At 28.0% G+C, this 15,181-nt stretch overlaps 1 pseudogene; it reads left to right on the top strand.

The window, feature by feature from the left end:
• The first annotated feature begins 460 nt into the window (after positions 1-460).
• On the top strand, positions 461-1,317 carry LOC145025667 (ethylene-responsive transcription factor ERF010 pseudogene; annotated as a pseudogene).
• Positions 1,318-15,181: the final 13,864 nt, after the last annotated feature.

Here is a 15,181-nt window from a genome sequence, read left to right as displayed (position 1 = left end):
ATTTTTCCGTTGATCGTAGTAATAATACTATGATGTTTTGAATTGGTTCATTAATTCTTTAATTAATAATAGCTATTTATAAAATTTTAATATATGTCACTTTTCATTCAGCCCTACATCCTAAATATTATCAGATATTTTATTTATATGTTACTAAGCTAAACCATATTTATCCTATAAGTTGAGTGAAATCTAAGTATCTAAATGATAGGACCATTAATATATCGCCATATAGTCCACCTTTGCTCCAACTATACATATGAAATAGTAACTAAATACATAAAGATGTCATTTAAATCAATAATTATATAAAAATAAATCGTGTGATTGCTACAATTCTTTATAAGAAATAATAGTAATAATAATAATAATAATAATAATAATAATAATGTGGTGATAGGATATAGGTAATGGTTTGATGGTATGTGTCGGCCAGGTTTGGGCTTATCTTGAAGCCGAATAAAAACCAACGTAGCGGGCGTGCCGACTCGACAACATACACCTCCGTTAGCAGCCAACGCACACTTGTCTTCTTTTGCTAAATCCGTCATCTTCTTCTATAAATACACAATCATTCTTCCCCAAATTCACTTTCACCAATCGCTCCGCCACCGCCACACATGGAGGTAGACGGCGGCTGTTCATCATCTAAGAGAAAGGAGATTCACTCAATTGAAACCAACAAACCCTACAGAGGAATCAGGATGAGGAAGTGGGGGAAGTGGGTTGCCGAGATTCGAGAACCCAATAAACGTTCTCGTATCTGGCTTGGTTCTTACTCTTCTCCCGTCGCCGCCGCCCGTGCCTACGACACCGCCGTTTTTTATCTCCGTGGCCCATCGGCACGTCTTAATTTCCCTGATTCAATTGGAGACGACGGTGACCTACATGACCTCTCCTCCGCTTCGATAAGAAAGAAGGCGACTGAGGTTGGAGCTAAGGTGGACGCTCTCCAGAATCAGCACGGAGGTACCCACCTCCACCACCACCACCACTCGCCGTCGACCGGAGGACTTTCGGGTCGCGTCTGTTTAAACACGGATTTGAACGAGTACCCGAGTCCAGAATCTTCCGACGAGAATTAACGGTGAGATAACGACAAATGTCATTTGTTCACATGGTGTTGACGGCGTTAATTTCGGAGGGATATATCGTCTTTTTTCTTTTTTTAAATATTATTTGGTGGGTTGGGTGTAGATTATGTAGGTGGATAGATGGAGAATCCGAAGGGGATTATATGTTTTATTATCTGAAAATATTGTTTTTATTTTTCCTAAATTATGCAAAAAAAAAAACCCGAAAGAGGTTTATTATTTATTTGTTTTTCATATTTCAGTTTTCCTTTTTAAGTAAGAATCATTGGACAAATATTTATTTATTTATTTATTAATTTCTAGATGTGATTGATGAAATGACATTGTGAATTGTCTTATAGACTAAAACCACAAGACCATGAAATGTCTATGTTTCAAATTGAGAAATAACCATAATTTATTTTAGAGAAAATTTGAAAAATAACAAAAAAAGAAGAGATGATTTGAAGAAAATAACCAAGGAAAAACAATTTTAGAAAATAACCAAATGATCCGTAGTGCTATCAAGTCCTCGATCCGTAGAGCTATCAAGTCCTCTTCTGATTTGCTACATCTTTGTGGAATTGAGTTTTTTTATTCTTTTAATTTTTTTTCGTTAATTTTAGTTTATTAATATTATTTTTTTAAATATACTAATATTATGTGATTATTATCTGTGGAATTGAGTTTTTTTATTCTTTTAATTTTTTTTTTGTCTTAATTATAGTTTATTAATATTTTTTTTTTAAATATACTAATACGCTATGTGATTATTATGTAAAATATTGAGAAATTTATTCGTTTTTTTTTTTTTGCTTTAATTTTAGATTATTAATATAATTTTTTTTAAATATACTAATATAAATATTTTTGAATGAGGTTTAACTCGGGGATTCATTAAAGGTTAAAAATAATGAAGTTATGTTTAATCCACAGAGCACCCTCTCCGGATCCATTAAAGGTTTTGCGGATCCTTTACAACTCTGCGGAATCTTTGTTTTTTTTATTTTTTTTTCTTCATTTTTTTGTTTTCTTTGCGTTCATTATCGTTTCTTAATATATTTTTTTTTAAATACACTAATACCTTATGTGATTATGTAAAAAAAAAATTGACAAAAAAATTAAAAATAATAAACTTATGTTTAATATCAGTCCACAGAATTGTTTGGGAATCCACAGAACTGTTATCAGTTGATTAGTGTATATACGTATGCTCTTCTTAGAATCACCTCTACGGATTAGTGTACATCTCTGCATAAGGGAATACACATAACTGTTAGAGAATAAAAAAAACTAAAAATAATAAACTTATGTTTAATATCAGTCCACAGAACTGTTTGGGAATCCACAGAACTGTTATCAGTTGATCAGTGTACATACGTATGCTCTTCTTGGAATCACCTCTACGGATTAGTGTACATCCCTGCATAAGGGAATACACAGAACTGTTAGAGAATAAAAAAAAATGACTGACAAACAGCTCTGCGGATTACCAAACAATTTTGCGGAATAAGTAATATAAAATCACTTTATCATGCGTATCCTTTCATCGATTTTGTACCCTTTCTTCTTCATTTCACTTTTTTTTGAAAAATTAACCCTCATATTTTCCGTTATAATGGCTTCTATACCATGGAACGCTGAGGATAACCTCTGTCTAACTAATATCCACGAGACCACCAGGGTGAATGATTCAAGTTATTGGACTCGTTTAACTTATGTCTTCAACGCTGACCCTCAAATTGCCCCAGAAAACTACCGCAACACCGTTGAAATCACAGCAAAGTGGTATGAATTAAAAACGAAAGTCTAGGTTTTCAACAATCTTTATACCAAAACTGATGACGCACGTCCAAATGAAGATGAGGAAGTCATCATGGACGTAGTGAAAGCAGAATACATATCCATTAGTGACGGGTTAGAATTCGAGTTTGAAGGCCCTTGGAATCTCTTAAAAGATCTCCCGTATTTCTAATTTGTGTTGCATTTGTAGAAGGATATTTAAATGCAGTTTGTTTTTATTAGGTTATTTATATGCACTGGTTTGTATTACATTATTTATATGTATTTGGTTTGTATTAGGTTATTTACGAAACCAGTTGAGTTAAATTCTACTTTATTTTATAGAACATAAAATACAAAACAATACAAATACATGGAAAACATATATCAGTAACAAACATATTACATAAAACATTTCACATAAAAAAACCCTTTTACATAAAATACTGGTGGTTCTTAACCAGATTCAAAGCGTCCACAAAAAAGTACAAATACATGGAAAACATACATCAGTAGCAAACATATTACATAAAACATTTCACATAAAAAAATCCCTTCTAAATAGAATATTGGTGGTTCTTAACCAGATTCCAAGCGTCCACATACTCAAAGTCTTTTCCCTCATGCTCGAAAACGTAATGATCTAAAATCATTTCTACAAGAGCTTCCTTGTTTGATTAATAATAATTACTACTATTTTTAAGATGATGATACCATCGATTGAACAATGTGATTTCGTTCTTTAACTCCATCCACTTACTAAGAATATCTACTTGTACCCGATATTCTCCTTGTCCAAATGAGAGGTTGAACATACATGTTATGCGGGTTCATTCATCACCTCCAAGGTAATCAAGGGTAACCATTGTTGTTACACCTTCAAAAATGTCCAACCAACATCGTATTATAACCATCACCTCTCTTATCGTCCATGGATGTGGAGTATTAGACGACGATGTTGCATTCGTAGAAGTTGGTGCATTGGAGGCCATTTCTATATTATTCAATACCGGGGTGAGTTGACACAAAATTTAACTGGTATGACAATTTATACACTGATCCGTAGAGATGTACACTGATCTGCAGAGGTATACACTGATCCACTGATAACACTTCTGTGGATTCCCAAATAGTTATGTGTATTAATGAAGTATACGGTTTTAGGTTTTCAGTTTTAGTTTAAGGTTAGTTTTATGTGCAATTACTTATATTTTTGAAGTGCTTATAAGTTTGGACAAAGCATAATTTTTTGTTGAAATACTAGGTATGGATTTTGGAGACATTTCCTGAAGCTTTGAGGTTTGCGCATCACATAGAAAATGAAATTCCAAGAACGAGGGCATGGAGAAAAGAATCACAATTGTCTCTCGAGCAATGTTTACATATATTAGACGTTTCAGTGGTATAGTTATACATTCCTTATATTAAATATATATATAGTTAAAAATTACAATAATTTTATATACTTAAATTTAATTTATTAATTTTACAGGAAAATAATATCCCACGTGATTTTGAACCAACAGCAGCCAAGGTTCTAAATAACGTAAGGCGTGGCTTGGCGGCAAGGTAAAAGTTAAGCCATGACAAGCCTTGGCGAGCCATGACGTTTTTCAATGCGTGACTATATTATATACATTAAAAGATATAAATCATATAATTATTGAATTTTATCAAATATATGAAGTTTTTAGAAATTTTATATTAATATCTAATAGAAAAAATTAACAAAAACTCATTTATTTTAGGCCCGATAAAAAAAACAAAAGAAAAAAAAACTCGTGCCTTGAAAAAAACTTGCGCCATAACGCGATAAGGCGCACCTTGACATGTTATTTGGGTGTCACGCTTCACAAACCCGCCTTAAACGTTTTCGTAACGGCTACACCACGCCTCGTGTCATGACACGCCTTGAGGCGCGCCATGGCATGCTTTTTAGAACCATGACAACAGCCAAACAACCAATGAACACAACAGACCGAACATCAATGGTAGCAGGAGCCACATAACCAATGGACGCAAGGGACCGAATACCAACCGCAGGAAGACCCACATAACCAATGGCAGGGTTGCACCGATTACCAATGGCAGCAAGAGCCAGATAACCAGTGGACGCAAGCAATAGATAACCCATGGACGAAATACAAAAACAAATCAAAGTTTTCATGGTTCAATTTGAACGAATGAAGTTTATTTCAAAGTATATTTATAATGAAGGTTTTATGTTTTCTAAGGTATGTTTTGTAACCTATAAAATAAAATATGGAATATTTGTATACTTTTAATTAGGTTATTTATATGCACCGATTTGTGTTACTTTATTATGTATTTTGTTTGTATTAGGTTATTTACGAAACAGTTTAGTTAACTTCTACTTTATTCCATAGAAAATAAAATAGAAAACAGTACAAATACATTGAAAACATACATCAGTAGCAAACCTAAAACAATTCATTATTTTTATCATTTTTTTGTCAATTTTTTACATGATAATCACATAACATATTAGTGTATTTAAAAAATATATATTTTTAACATTTTTTTGCCAAATTTTTTACATAATAATCATATAATGTATTATTGTATTTTTTAAAAAAAAAATTATTAATAAACTAAAATTAACGCAAAAAAAACGAAAAAAAAAACTTTTTTTTTTCTTTTTACATAATAATCACATAACGTATTACTATATTTAAAAAATAATATTAATAAACTAAGATTAATGCAAAAAAGGAAAAAAAAAATTTAAAAATTTAAAAAACTCAATCCCGCAGCGGTATAGCAAATCCGCAGAGGACTTAATAGATCTGCAGAGGGTGCTCTTCGAATCCTTTGGTCATTTTCTGAAATGTGTTTTTCCGTAGTTATTTTCTTCAAACCACCCCCTCTTTTTGGTCATTTATCGAATTTTCTCTTTATTTTATAGTTTAGTATTATTATTTTTTTAATTTTTATTCAAAAAAATATTTTAGGAAAATTATCGATAAACTTAATATTTAGGTTAGTTTATTTAGGTTAGTTTACGGTTAAATTTAAATATTTGTTTTTTAAAAAGAAAAATATTGATTACTTAGTTTTAGACTATAATCTGGCATAGTCTATCGAAAAATAATATATTTTTTGAACAGAAAAATATAGATAACGAAATTGTTAAAATGTTCACATATAACCATTATGACCAACTGTAGCATGTTACATCCGGTTATAATGGTCATATGTATACACTTTCAAAAAATTTATTACCTACATGTATAATAAAAAAAAGTTACTGAATATGAACAAAATGAAAAGTTAATTACCATAATAAATCAATTTCCATTTTTATAAAGGTAGTTGATTATAATGTTTGCAATATAAATATATTCAGTTAAATTTCCTTAAAACAACATTTATGATCATTTATAAGCATTTAAATTGGTCACGTCATGTTAGGAGCTGTTTTTTGGGCATAATTATCTCACACACACACACACACATATATATATATATATATATATATATATATATATATATATATATGTATGTATAGGGCTGTAAACGAACTGAACGTTCGGCGAACCGTTCGTGAACTGTTTGGCGGGAAGTTCGTTTATGTTCGTTTATTTAATAAATGAACGAACATGAACAAAAATTACCGTTCTTTTAGTTAAATGAACGAACATGAACAATGGTCTTGTTCGTTCATTTATGTTCGTGAACGTTCGTTTATGATGTTTGTTTACGTTCGTTTAAGTTTATTTATATTCATCTATATTCAATTAATTTTATTATATTACTATATTATATGTTCATTTATGTTCATATATTTTCAATTGTGTTTTTTTTTTTTTTTTTTATTTTATCTTTGTTCGTTTAGCATGTTCACGAACATAAATGAACGAACATGAACAAAGTAATTTGTTAAACGAACGAACATGAACAAAAAAATCTCGTTCGTTTATCCGTTCGTGTTCGTTTGTTGTTCGGCTAACTTAAATGAACGACCATGAACAAGATCTTGTTCGTGTTCGTTTGGTTCGTTTACAGCCCTATATATATATATATATATATATATATATATATCTTAATTACCTTATAAAACATTTTTTGTCAAATGCTGAATTTTAAGTCGTACAAACATACAATGCATTTGTACAATCAATTTATGCATTACAAAAAGAGTAGAGTACATATGGTCAACAGTTGAAAAGATCAAATCTTTTATCCCCTATTCTTAGGCTATTTAGATCCGCTTCATTCCTTATCACAGTATTTCCCCAAATCTCGCAATTTATGTTCACAAATCTTGGATATATATATATCGCTGACGTTTTCATTTATAGGGTTTAATTCATCTTTCAACATTCAACCACTATAGGGTTTAATTCGTAACAAAATGAAGCATTGTGTTTAATTAATTTATATTTCTTAAACTAGATCGTTATTAGTTAATTTACATCAAAAGTATTAATGGGCAACATAAATATAAGGTCTAAAATAATTATTTTAATTAAAAGTTGTAATTTTTATTACTTAATAACGAATAATAAAATTTAATAAATATTTCCCTGTAAAAAATAATTCATTAGAAGAGTTATTTGTTACCATCGCTTTGCACAGACACGAATCTAGTATGTATGAGTGTGTGTGTGTGTGTATATATATATATATATATATATATATATATATATATATATATATATATAACTTCATATTATAAATGGTTCTCTAAGGAACCAGATGTTTTTTCAAGTTTTAAAGTATATTCTTTATCGAAAAAAAATAACTAAAAATATCTAAATTTATAACATCGCATTGCAAATGATTAAAAATGAATTATATATATTTTGTGGATTTGTCATGTGACATTATGAATCTGTAAAGATTCACACTATGAATTTCATTAAAAAAAATGCTTTAAAAATTGAAAAGAAGATTGATTCCTTTATTGCATGGTTAATAATGATTCTCCATTAAACCCATCATAATATATATATATATATATATATATATATATATATATATATATATATATATATATATAATCTCACATACATACACTAGTTGTGAGACCCATGTACTACATTAGTTACATTAAGAAAAAGTTAAACATCAATGTCTAAATATTCGACAACTTTTAATTTAAAAGAAAATAAAAAAATAATGAATTATTAAAATTGATTTTTTTTACTTTTAAATTTAAATAAATAATTAAAAGAAACTGATAGACTTAAAAAAATTTGAAATTAGAAAGTAAGCTCTCATTAATGAAATCGATATCCATTTATTACTACATTTATTGTAATTATTACATTAAAATATTATGTGAAGTTTAATAAAATAGAAAAACCTATGAAATGACATGTGGAAAAATTAATTCAAAATAACCATATAATGATATTTGACAAAATGAATTAAGAGTAAATGGTAAATATTTTTAAAACCATAACATTTTGGTAAATATCTTTTTAAAATACACTACTTTTGTAATTAAAAAAAAAATCTAAGTTTGACAGAAGAAAAACACATAATAGTTTATAAAAATTTTATTGTTTAAGATATTAAATATAAAAATTAAAATTTACTAGAGACTAAAAGTACAAAAAAATAGAGACCAATGACATAAAGAAAAACCTTATCTTCAATGAATTTTGCTCCATGTATTATATATATATATATATATATATATATATATATATATATATATATATATATATATATATAGTTATTCGATGGTTATGCTATAAAAACTGCTCTCAACATGTCATGATCAATTCAAATTTTAAAATACTCATAAATGATTATAAACATTGTTTTAAGAAAATTTAGCTAAATCTATTAATATTGTTAACATTATGATCGACTACTTTAATAAAAATGGAAATTAATTTATCAGGGTAATTATATATTCGTTGTGTTAAACTCTTAATACTTGGGTAACTTTTTTTTAATATACATTTACATAACAAACTTGTTGAAATTGTTTACGTATGATCATTAACTAGATGTAAACTGCTATAGACTGTTGTAGTTGTCATATATGAACACTTCCAACAAATTCGTTATCTAAATGTGTACAAAAACAAAATAGTTATTAGATGTGAACAAATCGAAAATTTAATTATCTTAACGAGTCAATTTTCCTTTTATTTATTTATTTGTATAGAAAAGTTTAAGCTATTATATTTTTCCATTAAAATTACTCTCGTACGGTGGAAATAAAAGAACAAAATATAAAAAGAAAAAATAAATGAAAAAGTGTGATGGAATTTCATCATGATTTTACGATGAAAGAAATAAAAGGGACGGGATGATGTTCTCTATAGCCCACCATAGTCGTGATGGACTCACTACAAGTACAACGCACACATTCTAATCCTTTAAACTAAATGATAAATAAATAATAAAAATATCTTTTTATGAAACAAATTTTGTAATGTATTAAAATGATTACGAAACAAATTTTCTAATGTATTAAAATGATTACGAACTAATGCATTTTAAGTTTTTTTTTTCTAACTAAAAGGAAGAAGAAAAAATAATAATAAAGTTTCTTCTTCCAAGTTTGAAGTTTCATTTAAAAAGATTAAAAAAAAACGAAAGAAAAATAAAATTAAACATTTTTCCCTCAAAATCTATTCGTTGAAAAAAGGCATGATTGGAATGGAAAATTTCACTCCATTTTTTCCTTCCATTTCATTTTTTTTTTCTACCCTTGAGTTTTAAACCTGAGACCAAGATCTAACTAATAATTAAATTTCTCTACCATTTAGTTTTAAACCTGAGAATAAAATGTAACTAATAAATAAATACTAAAATCATGTTTTATACAAAACATAAATTTTAATTTATTAAAATAAACAATTGAAATTTTTGTTAATAAACACATATTACTTTTTATGATATTTTTTGAATAAAATATTGTAGTAGTTGATTATTTTCAGCGTCAAGGACAATGATTTTTAAAAAACAAAAATATTTTTTTTGTCTATTTATGATATTAATCATATTGTATGTTGAATCCACGTCATCAATAGTATATGAAATTGATGGTAAAATGTCTTTAGTGTTAAAAGAAATTGTTAAAATTTATTTTACAAAGTAATATATATTAAATATAATTTTTATATGCCAAAGTTCACGTTCTTAATAGGATCTTCTGTTTTCCCCTTTCTTATTAAGAATCAATAATGCAACTTTTTATTTTTATAGTTATTTGCCAAAAATAAGATGCTGAAACTTGTAATTTTTATAGTTATTTCCAATAAAAAAAAAGTTGAATTCATTTCTTATACGATATCAAAGTTGATAAAAAAAATATATAAACTGTTTCAATCAGTGTCATGTTGCACATGTTTTAGCATCATAAAGGAAGCATGTTCGGTACTGATTTGGAACCTTCGTTATAAAATTTTATTTATGATTTGTAACAACTTTATGGATTTATGTTGTAGGTTATTTGCAAATAAAAAACTCTTCTTTTATGTTAAACAATTCAAAAAAAAAAAAAAAAAAAAAAAAAAAAACATTTTACATATATTTTTATTTCAAAAATATTCGGTGCATTAAAAAGTTGTTATGTACGTACGGTATGGTTTTAAAGCCTCATTAAAAAGATTAAAAAATTGTACCTCTTGCTGCAAAGTAGTGTACTAGAAATTTATCACGTGTTATAGGTTATACAATCCAGTATAAATATTATTGTATTCTTTAAAACATATTCAATATTATTATAATTTTAATTTGATTAGGGGGGATTAATTATAAATTGATTTAAGATCCGAGGGCCAATCATGGAACATAGTTTAGTTCAAAATTCAGCCGACTCTTTGTTTGATGAGTTTGGTAAGGATTGACAATAAACTCAAACATATGATTATAAAAGCTACTAATTTTATCACTTTAAGGTCCTAACGCGTGCCATCAATTCCACGAGCTACTCACGTGCTCGTCCCAATACCGGCAACAATTATAGCATTCCTTCTAAAAATTAATTTTGTATTTGTTAGGTTGTGATGGAGGGTGTACTCCATTGCCATATCAGCTCGGAATACTGTCTTGTCCTTGCGGTAGAGACCACAATAGCGTGTTTGGCACGGAGCTTTTGGAAGTGTTTGGGAGCTTCGAGCTTTTAGTTTTTGATAAAACGCTCTAATTTAAACAAAAAGTTTCGTTTGCCAATACGAGCGTTTAGCTTTTAGTTTTAACAAAACGTTTCAATTCTAAAAGCTACTTCATGTAGCGTTTAACAAAACGCTCCTGATCTTTTGAAATCAATTTCCATAATTACACTTAAAAATATATTTATATATTTTTAATAAATTGTCTTTTTATGTAATTTTATATATTTCAAAAGCTTCTAGCTACTTTTGTCAAACATTCATATATCAAATAAAAGCTACAACTTCCTGCTACCAGCTACCTGCTACACGCTACCAGATAACCGCTACATACTTCCAACTAACAGCTACTTTTGTCAAACATGCCTAATGTGACACTCCCAATGAGCGCTCATCATTTCTTATTGCCTTTCCAATTGATTGTTAATTGGTAAGATTAAAAAAAAAATGTTTTTTATTTGTTTTTCTTTTTTAAACCTTTTAAATTAAGTGTGATACCACTCTTTAAGGGTGACATGAAACCATATTTTTATGGTAATTGCTGATGTACAGGGCATGTTCATTGTTTTTTACTACCCGAGGCAAGATAAAAATTATATGCCCTTATAATTAAAAAAAAATTATAAAATAAAAAATGCAGTAAGTTTTATAATCAAACAAATAATTCAAATAAAACCTATAGAAATCATCTAAAATGATGTCTTCATGCATTTTTTGAAGCGAACACATCTCCTATTTTACAACAATCAAATTTTAATAAAAATTCGCTTTAGATATTTAAATTTGCTAATCCATTCAATCCTCTGTCTCTCTAGAAGTCAAAATTTTGTGTATGTTTAGACAACAAAGTCAAAAATATAGGTCATTCCCATATCACATAAACAATAACATAAAAGTTTAGAAATGATGTTAATCAATAAATATTAAACACAAACAAATTTAGACATTAAAGTCACCAAAAAATTAAAATCTGATTTTTAAAACAAGATATACAAATCTGATTATTGAAATAGTAGGGAATAAGAGAAATTAGATACAAATATTATTTCAGAGCTCAAACATGGATAAAGCCTTTGAGAAATCATCCAAATCTGATTCAGAAACAATAGAGAAATCAGATACAAAAATCAAATAATTCTTGGAGACTTTGATAATTTTTTCCTGTAATCAAATGGAGAATAAATCAGATAAATAATAATTAATTAGATTTATAAAACAAACCTAAACAAACATAGATGTTAAATAAAAAGCTATGGAAAATCAAATAGATAGTTATCGAAGAAATCAGTTAGAGAAGAAATCAAATAGATGAAAAATAAAGCATATTTCGAGATTAGACTTACCTAAATGTGATCTTTGAAACCATGGAGAAACGGGAGCTCAAAACATACAAAAATCCAATGTTTTTGAGACTTGATAAACTCTTTTTTTACTGTAACAAAATGTAGAAGAAATCAGATAGAGACTACATCAAAGAGATAAAAAATAAAGCAAATTATGAGAATAACATTGTCCAAATTGATTTCTGAATCAACAATATCGAGCACATATAGAATTATTGAGAAAAATTTTATTTTGTTTATGAAAGACTGAAACAGCCAACACCCAACAAGATACAATCACACCTAAATCACTAACTTAGAAATTAAGAATCTATGTATCGGTATCACACTATCACTTGTTGAAATCGCTATATCTCTAACAGCTCATCCAAACTCTAATAAACAAGAGTCGATGAAACTACAATATCAATATTTGTTCTTACTTTTTATTTATCGGAGAGAGCGAGAGAGAGAGAGAGAGAGAGAGAGAGAGTGTGATATTCAAGGCTACTAGGCATTGATTTCTCCATGGATAGCAACGCCAACGTGTTTCTAGCCGCCATGTGACGTTTTGTTTCTCTATGTCGCTATCTATGGCACGATGCCTCTCTTTCCCTTGATTTCTTTCCCATCATTAAACAAAAGAGTTTTGAGCAATGTTTGTTGGGCCATACTTATAAATAATATAAATATATGTGGACTTATTTCTTATTTGATGCCCTGAACCTAAGCCTAAGCAACCAATGTATTGGGTCGGCACTGCTGACATACAATGAAAGAAGTGGAACTTTTGACGCACCACTCCCTCTAGCCTTAAGACTTTTGTCATACATGTTTTTATTATGGAAGATTTTATAATTTTTTATATTGTGCATGTCATTATATGATCATTTTCATTTATTTTATTAAAATCAATTGCACTAACTTATATATATATATATATATATATATATATATATATATATATATATATATATATATATATATATATATATATATATATACTAGCCGTCTACCCGCGCAAAGCGGCGGACGGCGAATAATTTGATCTCTTTAGAGTTAAAACCATTTTGCGTTCACTTCGAGAAATGAATATTAAATGACATCTATTTTTTAAGAGCATTACCATACCATATTAAGGGGGTGTTTGGCTAAGCTTTTTTTAAAACAACTTATTAGGTTCCACATCACTATAAGTTAAAAAAGTATTTGGATTAAAATAACTTATTCCGGTGGGGAACCTCTAATATGTCATTTTTTCATAAGTTACCCTACACTTACTTATTAACTTATAAGCTAATAACTTAATAAGCAATAAGCTTTTTTTGCCAAACATCCCATAAATGGTTATTACTTCCATTTATACATACCCAAACCATTTGTATTGTTTATCGTCCTCTTTTTTTTCGTTTTCCTTAATTCCTTTATTAATTTAATGTCCTACTAAGTAAAATGCTAAAATATATAAATAATATTTTATAAAAATAAACCTTTAGAAAATCAGGTGTTGTGATTCAAAAGTCTATAAATAGGCCTTTGAGAATGCCAAAATACTCAGGTGTCAACTTGTTCATTGTGATTTTAAACCAAGTTTGGTCACACATTAAAACATTTTCAACGATGGTATGTAATTCAAGTATTCATATTGATTTAGGTTCTCGAAACCTTAAAATATTGAACAAAATCTATATAGAACCTTATAATAAGGACAATAATCACCGTAATCAGGAACTCCATGTGATGAAACTTGATATTATAAGGACCAATGATGAAAAAGGTTTCATTTTTAGACTAAACAAGATGAAAAATATACAAACTACCTTAATCATGTCAAATCTTGTGTTTAACCGTTCGTTATTGCAAAAGTAAGATGTCAAAATATACAAACTAATGATAATACAATGCTCTAACTGGCCCTCTTTGGTTGAGTTCTTTGAACCTGCAAAGCCAACACATTAAAGAAACATAGTAAAAACCTTTTTAGGAACAAACCTAATATAATAAAGCCTTCACCCAATATATTTATAAGATAAAAATACAAAAAGTTAAAAATGATGAAATCAATTATAAGTAAGGATTAAAATAAAAACCTGTTAAGAAAGAGTTATCTGCAGGAGGGATATTTGAATCAACATGTATTTTCTGATGGTTTCAAATTTTGAATTATCTGAAATTCAGGGAAGGAAATAGAATTTGTTGAGAAATATAAGGATTCAAAAAACAGGTTAAAATTTAATATTATTTTATTGATGACTACTTGTACTATTAGCTTAATAATTTGAACGTTTTAAAAAAATATTATTATTATATTCAATCTATTTTTAGAAATAGTGGGATTTCTTTTATAAGATAATAAAGATATATATATATATATATATATATATATATATATATATATATATATATATATATATATATATATATAAATTCTATTAAATTATATTAAATGTATAAATTAACCTTTTCTAATTGGTTTATTTTTAAACTTTTAAGAGGTACTCATTCTATTGCCTGATGTACAAATCTTTTATACATAAACGACTACTCCTAATCAATAATCAATTATGGTGAATTAAAGAAGTTGTGGAAATCAAAAATTCTAATCTTAATAAGAAAGTATTCACCATTAATTAACTCGTAAACTACACCTTAAATCCACCTATGTCCATAACATGATTTGAAACCTCAACCTCAAGGAAGGAGGACAATATTGGATACCGCTGGGCTAGAAGCCCTTTGGTAGTTGCCTATGATGTTTGTAGTATTTATTTAATTAATAATTCCTCCACTTTATATCATCAAGCTATAATTTGCATGATTCTCTTACTGATTAATGACCAAGATAATCTTATTGGTTAAAACTTACTATTTGAACTTTTACGCTTGTTGACATATAGGTAAACAT

The sequence above is a fragment of the Lactuca saligna genome, chromosome 1 (genome assembly GCF_052625555.1).
Source record: "Lactuca saligna cultivar CGN05327 chromosome 1, ASM5262555v1, whole genome shotgun sequence".
Classification (NCBI taxonomy): Eukaryota; Viridiplantae; Streptophyta; class Magnoliopsida; order Asterales; family Asteraceae; genus Lactuca; species Lactuca saligna.
This window is presented reverse-complemented; position numbering and strand designations above follow the sequence as displayed.